Raw genomic sequence first — 11,635 nt, 5'->3', positions numbered from 1 at the left:
ATTCGATTAATGCTTTTGGTTACATCGGTCAAGTTCAATAATATACAAAACTGTTCCAAATATTTATGAGGACAGGATAATGATTAGTGACCCTGGAAATGTGCAGGGAACACTTGGACCAAGTTATTTCAACCAGACTGCTTCCATTTGGCTTAGTGTTTGTGTGTTTGTGTGTGTGTGTGTGTGTGTGTGTTATCATCGCAATAGGTTTTTCCTGACACCTATTTTACCTGCAGATATAATATAGTTTAGAAACTTTTAGAAACTATTCAGTATAGGCTTGTCTCATATTTGTTGCACGTTGAGAGACTGAACAGCATCAATAGAATTTAGAATATGTTTGAAATACTGTATCTCTCAAAGATATGCAACCGGTATTACCTTACACAAGCAGGACTGATGTTTCCTCCTGTGTTTGGTTTTCCTTATTCATTTTTAACATAAGCCCATATCTTTTAGTTCCCAATGTGTTTCCCACCAAACTCCCGATGATGAGGATATCTATCACAGGATAATAGAGTCACTGCTTCATTTTTATGTCATCTTCCCTGATGATCTCAGTTCCAGCCTGAAAGTCACAGGCCACATGAATCCTCATCACCCTTTCCAGTCAGCATGAGATAATAACTGCACCCCCCCCTCCCCCTCCCCTTCACACACACACACACACACACACACACACACACACACACACACACACACACACACACACACACCTCTCTCTTTGTGACTGTCCAACCTATGGGGCAATTACTGCACTGATTCGATCTTGATTTCTTGTTTCTAGTTTCTGATTATTTGTGTGGTTGTTTGACATTTTTCTGCACTGTTAGGAGCTAGTAAGACAAGCATTTTGCTGCACACGCTATAACATCTGGATAACTGTGTATGCAGAACAGTAAACAATTTAGTGGTTTACTATTAGGCTATTATATTATTGCAACAACAATAATCGTATTATAAATAAAGCCTCATATAATTGTACATCAATTACTGAAAACAATAATAGCCATGACTTTCCGAGCGTCAACCAGGCTTTGATCATCCCATTTTTCGAAATGACCATCTGCGTGTCAAATGCAATTTGACACCGGTAAATCATTTCCAAGTGGATTACCAGGAAGCTTCTTGATGTAAGAAATGCAAAACAATGTCATTTCTTCTAAGTGCACGAGCAGCACTTGGCACAGGAACCTCTTAATTTACCATAAATGGGGTGGAGGGGCACTTTTTATTAGTGACTTTTTTTTGTCCAAAGCACAGCGGACAAGGGATTATTGAGTGACATTGAGAAGTGTATGCTACATTAAATTATGACTCCTTTTGTAAACTATTCTATTTAATTTTCACTTACTCAGTTAAGTATTCGAAATTTGGTAAAATTATAGGCTACATGTTTATCATGATAAAACATATATTAACCTATAGGCCTATCGACCACGAGGTCACTAGACACTGCATTGGTCCTATAATAGCAATAAATGCACCTGCTCATCTCATTCCTGAGTCATGGTCATGTTGATGTTATAGCCTACACATGAGCTCATATGTGCGGGAAATAACTCACTATGTGAATATTTTGGAGACTTATATAATTATGTAGGCTAGCTTATATTATATGGGCCAGAACTTGGACGCTGTAGTCTTTATTATGCGATTAATGGCTCATTGCTGTTTACCGAGCGCAGTGGACTTCCCCCTGCCAAACAGTGACTGCGCATGGACTGGATCACGTGGGAGGTCCCTTTAAGTTTCCATTGAAAGGCTTGGCCATGTCACATGATGGACATGATATAATGAAATAGCAGGAAAACAGAGACCGAGTGTACCCTGAGCTGATAAAAAAAAAAAATCTACGCACTCATCTGCAATAGCACCATCGCAATTGCCTCGGAGCAACTGGGGACCATGTCGGGGACAGGGGCGGTCCAGAATACGTCCCCATCTGACGGGACATGTCTGTCGATTCGCGATTGTACCTGCAGCTATTAAGCACTTTTTGAAGGGAAAGTGCGTGTTTATTCCATCCATCTACCTGGGAGCGGAATCGGTGCTCATCTCACGTGAGTGAACTTATTTATATAATGTCCCAGATGGTTGATACGCAGCTGGGTAGAGGCACTGTTTCTCTATGCTCTCTCAGCTGTCATTTATGCGCGTTACCGCAGGTGCTTTCCGCGTGTTATTTTGGCTTTCTCGTGTTGATACAGCGGAGGAATCGCATTGTGTTCTGTGTTTTCTGTAAGTGCGTGATACGAAAATTCGCCCCTGCTTTTGTGGCTGAGCAAATTTAAAAAATAAATAAAAAAATCCAGATTTTTGCTCTCTATAGCTTTGCCAATGTCCGCATTCCAGTTTGTGTTGCGCATATTGAACTTTAAGTAAGCTCGACAACTGGGTCTTTGCTTTCTACACATTTGATAGCCTATTGAATGTATGTTGTTTAAAAAATAATGCCTATAGGTCGTCCATCTCACCCATATCTTGAAGGATGGCACCGCAACAACACAGCTGTCTGGTCCAAGGCTAGAAAATACGAGCAAGAAAATGTTTTGTTTAAACTAAAATTGAAGTCGCCACTATAGTCTGATTTTGCGTTGTCGAGACAGGTTATTTGGAGCTTCGAGAGGGCGGCATTTTTATGAGGACGCACTTTCATAACTTGTGATGTTCAGATCTCCAATCGTCATCATTACGCAACATAAACAGAACATAACTACTCATCTTTATGAATTATAGCCTGTTGTGATGTAAAATATTGAGTAGCAAAATCATTCATAACCTGGTTAAAGTTTCTCTGTGAAATAATTGTAAAGTTCTAGAATTAACCAAACACTGGGCTATAGCATTGTGATTGGGGTAGCCTTTATATGTCCGATGCATGGAGAACTTTCCACTGTCAAATCGGAAACTGCGTAGCTGTAGGACCGTACGCCAGTGATACAGCCTATACCCCCCCCCCCCCCCCCCCCCCCCCTGTTAGCCTACAGGTGGGGCCACTGTTCTACAGTCCCTCTGTCGGACAGGGACGGGATGTTAAGGAAATGTGGCAATAACATTTGACGTCACTGCCTTGTACAGTATGTCGGAGTAGTGTAAGGCGTTCAAAACAGGTAGGACCTCGAAAATCTCCGACTTCAGTGTGTTCATGATAACTGGGAACTCGGAAAAGAAAAAAAAACTATCTCTGGAAGGGAAAAATCGTTTTGAAAGTTCATCCAATTTAGAATTCCAAGTCAGAATCTCGGGCATATTTCTTGACCTCGGATTTACAAACCTGCATATTTTTTATTTTATTTTATTGAACCTTTATTTAACTAGGCATGTCAGTTAAGAACAACTTCTTATTTGCAATGATGGCCTACCAAAAGGCAAAAGGCACTCCCGCATATATATATATTTATACATATATATATATATATATATATATATGTGTGTATGTATATGTGTGTCTATATATATATATATACATATGTATATATATGTATGTGTATGTATATGTGTGTCTATATATATATATATATATATATATATATATATATATATATATATATATATATATATATATATATATATATATATATATATGTGTATGTATATGTGTGTCTAGATTAAATTTTAGCCTGCAGCTGTGACATGTGCTGAGAGAAGGATAGTGTAGCCATACTCCCAAGTACTTGTATGAGGTGACTACCTCAAGCTCTAAACCCTCAGAGGTAGTAATCACACCTGTGGGGAGAGGGGCATTCTTCTTACCAAACCACATGACCTTTGTTTTGGAGGTGTTCAGAACAAGGTTAAGGGTAGAGGAAGCTTGTTGGACACTAAGAAAGCTTTGTTGTAGAGCATTTAAAACAAAATCCGTGGAGGGGCCAGCTATAAAACTGTATATCACCTGCATATAAATGGATGAGAGAGCTTCCTACTGCCTGAGCTATGTTATTAATGTAAATTGAGAAGAGCGTGGGCCTAGGATTGAGCCTTGGGGTACTCGCTTGGTGACAGGCAGTGGCTGAGACAGCAGATTTTCTGACTTTATACACTGCACTCTTTGAGAGAGGTAGTTAGCAAACCAGGCCAAAGACCCTTCAGAGACACCAATACTCCTTAGCCGTCCCACAAGAATGGAATTGTTTACTGTCTCAAAAGCTTTGACCAAGTCAATAAAAATAGCAGCACAACATTGCTTAGAATCAAGTGCAATAGAGACATCATTGAGAACGTTTAAGGTTGCAGTGACACATCCCTATCCTGTGCAGAAACCAGATTGCATACCAGAGAGAATACCATAGACATCAAGAAAGCCAGTCAGTTGATTATTGACAAGTTTTTCCAACACTTTTGATAAACAGGGCAAAATTGAAAAAGGCCTATAACAGTTGGGATCAGCATGATCTCTCCCTTTAAATAAAGGACTAACCGCGTCTGCCTTCCAAGCAATGGGAGCCTCCCCAGAAAGGAGAGACATGTTATAAAGGTCGGAGATAGGCTTGGCGATGATAGGGGAAGCAACCTTTAATGAAGAAATGGTCTAAACCATCTGACCCAGATGTTTTTTTGGGGTCAAGTTTCAGGAGCTCCTTTAGCACCACAGATTCAGTGACTGCCTGCAGGGAGAAACTTTGTAGCGGTCAGGGGAAAATAGGGAGAAGCATTGGGGATAGTCGCATTAGAAGGGGTTGGAGATGAGGAAATGTTGGACGGGCAAGGAAGCATGGCTGAGTCGGACAAGAATCCTGACTTAATGATGTGGTGATTAAAGAGCTCAGCCATGTGCTTCTTGTCAGTAACAACCACATCAACTTTAAGGGACATGGGCAACTGTGAGGAGGAGGGTTTATTCTCCAGGTCTTTAACCGAATATCACTGACACCATAATTTGACATTGTTGTTTTCCGAGTTCCCAGTTCTCTTGAATACACAAAAAAAATACTTGCAACTGAACGCCTTTGGAACGAGCACAGAGTGCAGGAACGTGCATCTCCATCCCCTTTGCACGTATGTGACAAGACCTAGACATACCAATGGCCAGTTGATAGATTGTAACATTGCCCGGGCCAACTACATTTTATCATTGTTTTTGAGTGTGTATAAGAAAAGAGCATATCAGTCCAGTCTAAATCTCTATCCATTCCATTTATCCACAAAAACTAGCCTAAGAGCCAAAACACAGGTGGCATGAACTCTCCTCCTGTCACAGCAGAGCAGGCTGACATCCCTCTGTACAGTATAAGAAAATATGCTTTCTAGAGATGGGACTCTTTAACCCAGCACTATTAGTAAACACAGCCATAGCTGCAGGAAGTAGGGGTGCTGAGGGTGCTGCAGCACCCTCCTAAAAATTCAGAATAAAAAAAGAAGAATTAAAAAATAAAATAAAAATAGAGCAGCACCCTCAAACTACTTCCCGTGGCTATGAACACAGCTATGAAAATGCTCTCATGTCCTCTCCTGTCAGCAAAACTAGTAAGATAGTAATGTACACATAGCTACATGCCCTTTTCCACTATAGTTTACCAGGCTTAAGGCTGTACCTACTGCACTCCATTGTCCATTTATGACTATTTGTTGATTGAGACATTGCCAGCCTGAATCACTTTACATAAAAAGAGGAACCATTGAAGGACGTGGTAAATTTCACAGGAATCGAGCCCTTTTTCGTGTAACACCTTGGGGTGTGTGCGTGTCTGTGTGCATGTCTGTTTGTGTGTGTCACGCCCTGACCTTAGAGAGCCGTTTTATTTCTCTATTTGGTTAGGTCAGGGTGTGATTTGGGGTGGGCATTCTATGTTGTTTGTTTCTATGTTTTGGCCGGGTATGGTTCTCAATCAGGGACAGCTGTCTATTGTTGTCTCTGATTGGGAATCATACTTAGGCAGCCATTTTTCCTTTTGGTAGTTGTGGATAGTTGTCTTCGTTTGTGCATGTAAAGACTTACGGAGCTTCATGTTAGTTTTTGTTGTATTATTGTTTGTTGGCGACATTTGCAAATAAAGAAAAATGTACACTCACAACGCTGCACCTTGGTCCATTCCATACGACGATCGTGACAGTGTGTGTTTTGGTGTAGGTTTCCATTTCTGTGGTATTACAGGTTTGTTATTCTAGAGAAATGTTGACGTATTTTCCTCTTTTAATTAATATGTTTCCTTATCTTGATTATTGCACAGTCATATGGTCAGTTGCGGCAAAGAAGGACCTAGAAAAACTGCATCTGACCCAGAACAGAGCAGCACGTTTTGCTCTTCACTGAAATCAGAGGGCTAATATCAATACTATGCATGCCAGTCTCTCTTGGCTAAAAGTAGAGACTGAATGCAGCACTTCCTGTTTAAAAAAAACCCAGTGTTAAAAATTAAAAATTGTTTGCATAGTCGACATACACACAGAACTGACACACACACTTACCGTACCAGACTTGCCACCAGGGGTCTTTTCACAGTTCCCAAATCCAGATAAAATTTAAGAAAATGTACAGTATTATAAAGAGCCATGATTTCTTGAAACTCCCTTCCATCTCAGATTGCTCAAATGAACAGCAATGTGAATGAAGCATGTTTGAGTTTGAGCAGGGTTGACATTCCAAAGCATTGAGTGAGATTGAGTGTGTCAACATAACTCATGTTATTATAGTTGTTATTAGTGGAGATATTCTAACATCCCATTTCAAAGGAGAGGTTCAGGGATATAAGCAGTTGTTTCCTCTGGAGGGTGCATGACTTTTTAATTTTAATTTGATTTATTTAACTAGGCAAGTAAGTTAAGAACAAATTCTTATTTTCATTGACGGCCTAGGGATAAGTGGGTTAACTGCCTGTTCAGGGGCAGAACGACAGATTTGTACCTTGTCAGCTCAGGGATATGAACTTGCAACCTTTTGGTTACTAGTCCAATGCTCTAACCACTAGGCTACCCTGCCGCCGGCTTAGCTAAACTATGCGCTGCACTTCACTACAGAGGAAGCAGCGAGATTAGTGACATGTTTAAAATGGCTAGAGTGTCACTCAAGTACTGAAGTGTATTTGTGTGTGTGTGTGTGTGTGTCTGGTGTAAGTCCATGCTGAAACTGACATCGCAGTCTGCGTCACAGGCCATGTATTAAGTCCAGTGTTGACAGTCTCCCTGTTACAGGCCAAATGGGTCTGTTCTTGTCCATTACAACAAACATACCATTTAATTTAATGATATGTTGTTGTGTTTGTCTTTTAGCCACGGCTGTATTGAAAGTTGAAGCATGCAGACAGAGCCTGTGTCTGTGTAATTTGCAGCAGACTGCAATTTAATTCCTGTCCTCTTTCCCCTCCCTAACTCCATAAGCCATCACTACTGGTGAGTCAACAGTAGCTCAGCAAATGTTACTTGAAAACACTTGGATTGCAGACTGATTTGAGTACAGAGATCATTGAGGTTGGTGGTTTCACTGTGTGTGGGATGTTGTTGAATTATTGCATTTCCTCAGGCAGGTGTGTTGTACTCAGAGTGTTGGTGTGTGTTTCTAGTTATACATTTGTCTCTGTATGTATCTGTGTGCCTCTGAGTGGGAGACAGCTGGTTTTTAACCCAGCTGTTAAAGTTTTATTTCCGCTTGGTGCTTGTGGTTGTGATGAACTACTCGTGTGTGTGTGTGTGTGTGTGTGTGTGTGTGTGTGTGTGTGTGTGTGTGTGTGTGTGTGTGTGTGTGTGTGTGTGACTGTGTGTGTGCGACTGTGTGCGACTGTGTGTGTGTGTGCGACTGTGTGTGTGTGACTGTGTGTGTATGTGTGCGACTGTGTGTGTGTGTGTGCGCTCATGCAAACGAGCATGGGTGCGCTTGTGTTTACATCTCACAATGTACTAGGAGGGGAAGTGACGCAGGAAGCGGCAGAAGAACAAGAGCTGCAGACATTAGGCTACACTGCTGCAGAGAAACAGGGGGAGAAACGGAGGGAGAAAGAGAGGGAGAAACTAGCTGTATGCGCAGTGCTGCTGAAATACTCCATCATTTGCCTCTGCTCACAAGAAACAGACGTAGACAAGTTTAGTGTGTCTGTTTGAGTGTGAGTCTGTTGGAGTGTGCGTTTATTTGAGTGTGAGTCTGTTGGAGTGTGCGTCTGTTGGAGTGTGCGTCTGTTGGAGTGTGCGTCTGTTGGAGTGTTCGTCTGTTGGAGTGTGCGTCTGTTGGAGTGTGCGCCTGTTGGAGTGTGCGCCTGTTGAAGTGTGCGCCTGTTGGAGTGTGCGCCTGTTGGAGTGTGCGCCTGTTGGAGTGTGCGTCTGTTGGAGTGTGCGTCTGTTGGAGTGTGCGTCTGTTGGAGTGTGCGTCTGTTGGAGTGTGCGTCTGTTGGAGTGTGCGTCTGTTGGAGTGTGCGTCTGTTGGAGTGTGTGCCTGTTGGAGTGTGTCTGTTGGAGTGTGCGTCTGTTGGAGTGTGCGTCTGTTGGAGTGTGCGTCTGTTGGAGTGTGTGCCTGTTGGAGTGTGCGCCTGTTGGAGTGTGCGTCTGTTGGAGTGTGTGTCTGTGTTTGATAACAAGATGTTAACCGTAACGTGGCATGGCATTTGTGTATCCAGAGCCCTCCCTGTTCCTGCTCTCAGCAAACTCTACTGTTGCAAGAGCTACAACAGCTCTAACACAGTTCTAAGTCTCTCTTGAACACTAATCTAGACTGTTCTAGAATGGAAGGGTTTTAGCCCTGAGGTGAGCAGCTGGCTCTAGTCTAGAGCAGGTTGATTCTAGAGCCGAGCAGTCTGGTGGATGGGTATGCAGTGTCAGTGTGTCTGGGCTGGCAGAGTTGGCACAGGGGTGGCCTGGGGAGGGTGTGAAATGAAACCTCATTAGGGTACTGGCAAACGAGGGGAAAACTCCTGCCCACACCTTTATTTGATTAAAAATTAGATGTCTACAAATTGTCTGAAAAAATCTCCCTTATGTAGCAACGGTTTTCAACCTTTTTAAAATTTCCATATCAGTTATTTATCATTCTGACAATAACTGCAGTTGCATTCGGGTCTTTGTCAGTGGGTAAATGTTATGTGCAAATGATAAAATAACGCTGGCAAGGCTGTCTGAATGTGTGGGCCCACCAATTAAGCATACTGGAATTTGGATGAGAGAGGGAGGGAGAGGGAGAAAGAGACCAAGAGATGAATAAAGAGAGGTGAAAGAAAGAGCGAGCGAATGAGTGAGAGGGTTGGCTGTGAAGCTGACTGGCAGAGGGGTGGGTTGGGTAGGGAGCAGGATGCATTTTCACAGAGCAGTCACATGAGCTGTACTTGGCAGCTGCCATTTGCTTTGATTCTGTCCAGCCAGGGAGAACAAGACGTTCTCATTCCGGAACCCATCCCGGACCCTGGCCTGCCATGAGGAAGTGGAGCAGTCGTCAAAAGAGAGAGCGAAAGAAAGCACGGAGCCTCATTCAACCCAGAGTGAGAGTTAGAGGGGAAGTGCAGAATGCTACGGCTAGCTAAGTAGGCCACAGGCACAGCGACTGTCACATGAACGCTGCTGCAGCGCTAGCCATTCTCTAGTGTATGTGTTGCCACAGAGTGGAAGAGAGAGTTCATAATTTACTGTACTTTAGACCTAATGGGGTTGGCTATATATGGAGAAAGACAGAGTGCTTTAGGTAAAGCAGGGCAGTGACTAGCTACGTCAGAGCTTCCAATATCCCGTGAAAGACAAATATCGACAGTCAAACTTTGGTATTTGATTAAAAAAAAGAAAAGGAAAATTCAGATGTCTTTTTGATGACCCCCCATGATCACATGACCCTTGGATCTCAATAACCACTACATGAAGTGGAAGTACTATTGTTCCCTTACAGATGAAATCCACAGTAGGGGAAACGGTCCGCCCCACAGCCGTTGTTATTGTATTTGTTTTGTTGTCAAAGCAGAGCTGGGAAGCATCATGGTAAAAGGATTCCAGCTTTAAACACAGGTTGATTATCTCTCTAACTCACCTAGTTAAAATACAGAAAAAACCCTGAGAAGAAATCAAATGTTAAGGGATTGTGTCCATTCAGAGCGTTAGAGGCGAAGCAAGAGGCTCCGTTCCCATCCAATTCTGTCTACATGAGAATACAGCGATAGGCAGACCAAATGAGGATTTTTTTGTATGGTGGTCTATGAGAGAGTGTTGGATTTGGTCAATAAAATGTTGCATTGCTAATTTGCTAAGTGAGGCTTATTTAATCCAATGAAAGTTTTGTAACATTAAGGTTGTTCCGAATGTATTGATATACACTGAGTGTTCAATACACTAATATTGAGTTTCACCCCCTTTTGCCCCACAATTCGTCGGGGCATGGACTCTAGAAGGTGTCGAAAGCGTTCCACAGGGATTCTGGCCCATGTTGACTCCATTGCTTCCCACAGTTGTATCGAGTTGGCTGGATGTCCTTTGGGTGGTGGACCATTCTTGATACACACAGGAAACTGTTGAGCGTGAAAAACCCAGCAGCGTTGCAGTTCTTGACACACTCAAACCGGTGCACCTGGCACCTACTACCATACCCCGTTCAAAGGCACTTAAATCTTTTGTCTTGCCCATTCACCCTCTGAATGGCACACATACACAATCCATGTCTCAATTGTCTCAATTGTCTCAAGGCTCAAGGCTTGTCTCAAGGCTTCATCTACACTGATTTGAAGTGACATCAGTAAGGGATCATAGCTTTCACCTGGAAAGAGCTGGTGTTCCTGATGTTTTGTACACTCAAATAGTGGATATCGGAGTTGTGTCTGTTGTTCACATGAGTATCTGCCGAAACAATGTGCTAGTCTAGTGCTAGAATGTTCCCACCTGATCTCACCTGCCTTTTCGCCTTTCTGACAACGACTCCCGTTGTTAGGGCAGAGACAAGACAATTTCGACATTATATAGATTATCTCTGGTCCAGTTCTTATCTGAAGTCACAGGAAATGAGGTCATCGCTTCACTCTAGTCTGGTGGTGAAACAGCGTCTGCTGCTCCCTGAGTCCCTGCTCAAATTCTCAGCTATCCCTCACTACCCTGACATTCTCTCACCAATCAACAAGTCACACCACTACAGTAAGGAAGATAGCACTATTCCTCTCTTGTGTGAGGAGAGAGAGAGAGAGAGAGAGAGAGAGAGAGAGAGAGAGAGAGAGAGAGAGAGAGAGAGAGAGAGAGAGAGAGAGAGAGAGAGAGAGAGAGAGAGAGAGAGAGAGAGAGAGAGAACAAATAAAGCAACAGATCGATGGAAGCCCATTTTGGGGCCCCTGCTGTCAACAGACTTGTATTTGCATTTGGATTTATTCCCTGTTCTGTGCACACCCGTCTCTGAGTGCTACTGCTGCTGCTGGGAGATTTGCCCCCAGCCTGTCACCTGTCTTTGTATGACTGGAGGAGGCCTCTCTGTCTCTGTCTCTCTCTTTCTGATTCTCTCTCTCTCTGATTCTCTCTCTCTCTGCTTCTTTCTCTCGCTCGCTCTCACTCTCTCTTTCTATCTCCATGGAGCTGTGTCGTCTCCCAGGGACTACATGAAATGTGATGACTGTGGAGGACTTTGGTTCCCAGTATGAGATGGAAACAGGGTTACACGGGGATAGAAACTGGTACACTGAGGATTAGGATTCCCAGGAAGATGTTTAAAACTCTTGTTCTGGGCTAAATTATGGTGACAGTGGGTCACTCACTC

The sequence above is a fragment of the Oncorhynchus clarkii genome, chromosome 21 (assembly GCF_045791955.1).
Source record: "Oncorhynchus clarkii lewisi isolate Uvic-CL-2024 chromosome 21, UVic_Ocla_1.0, whole genome shotgun sequence".
NCBI lineage: Eukaryota > Metazoa > Chordata > Actinopteri > Salmoniformes > Salmonidae > Oncorhynchus > Oncorhynchus clarkii.
Note: the sequence above shows the minus strand (reverse complement) of the source record.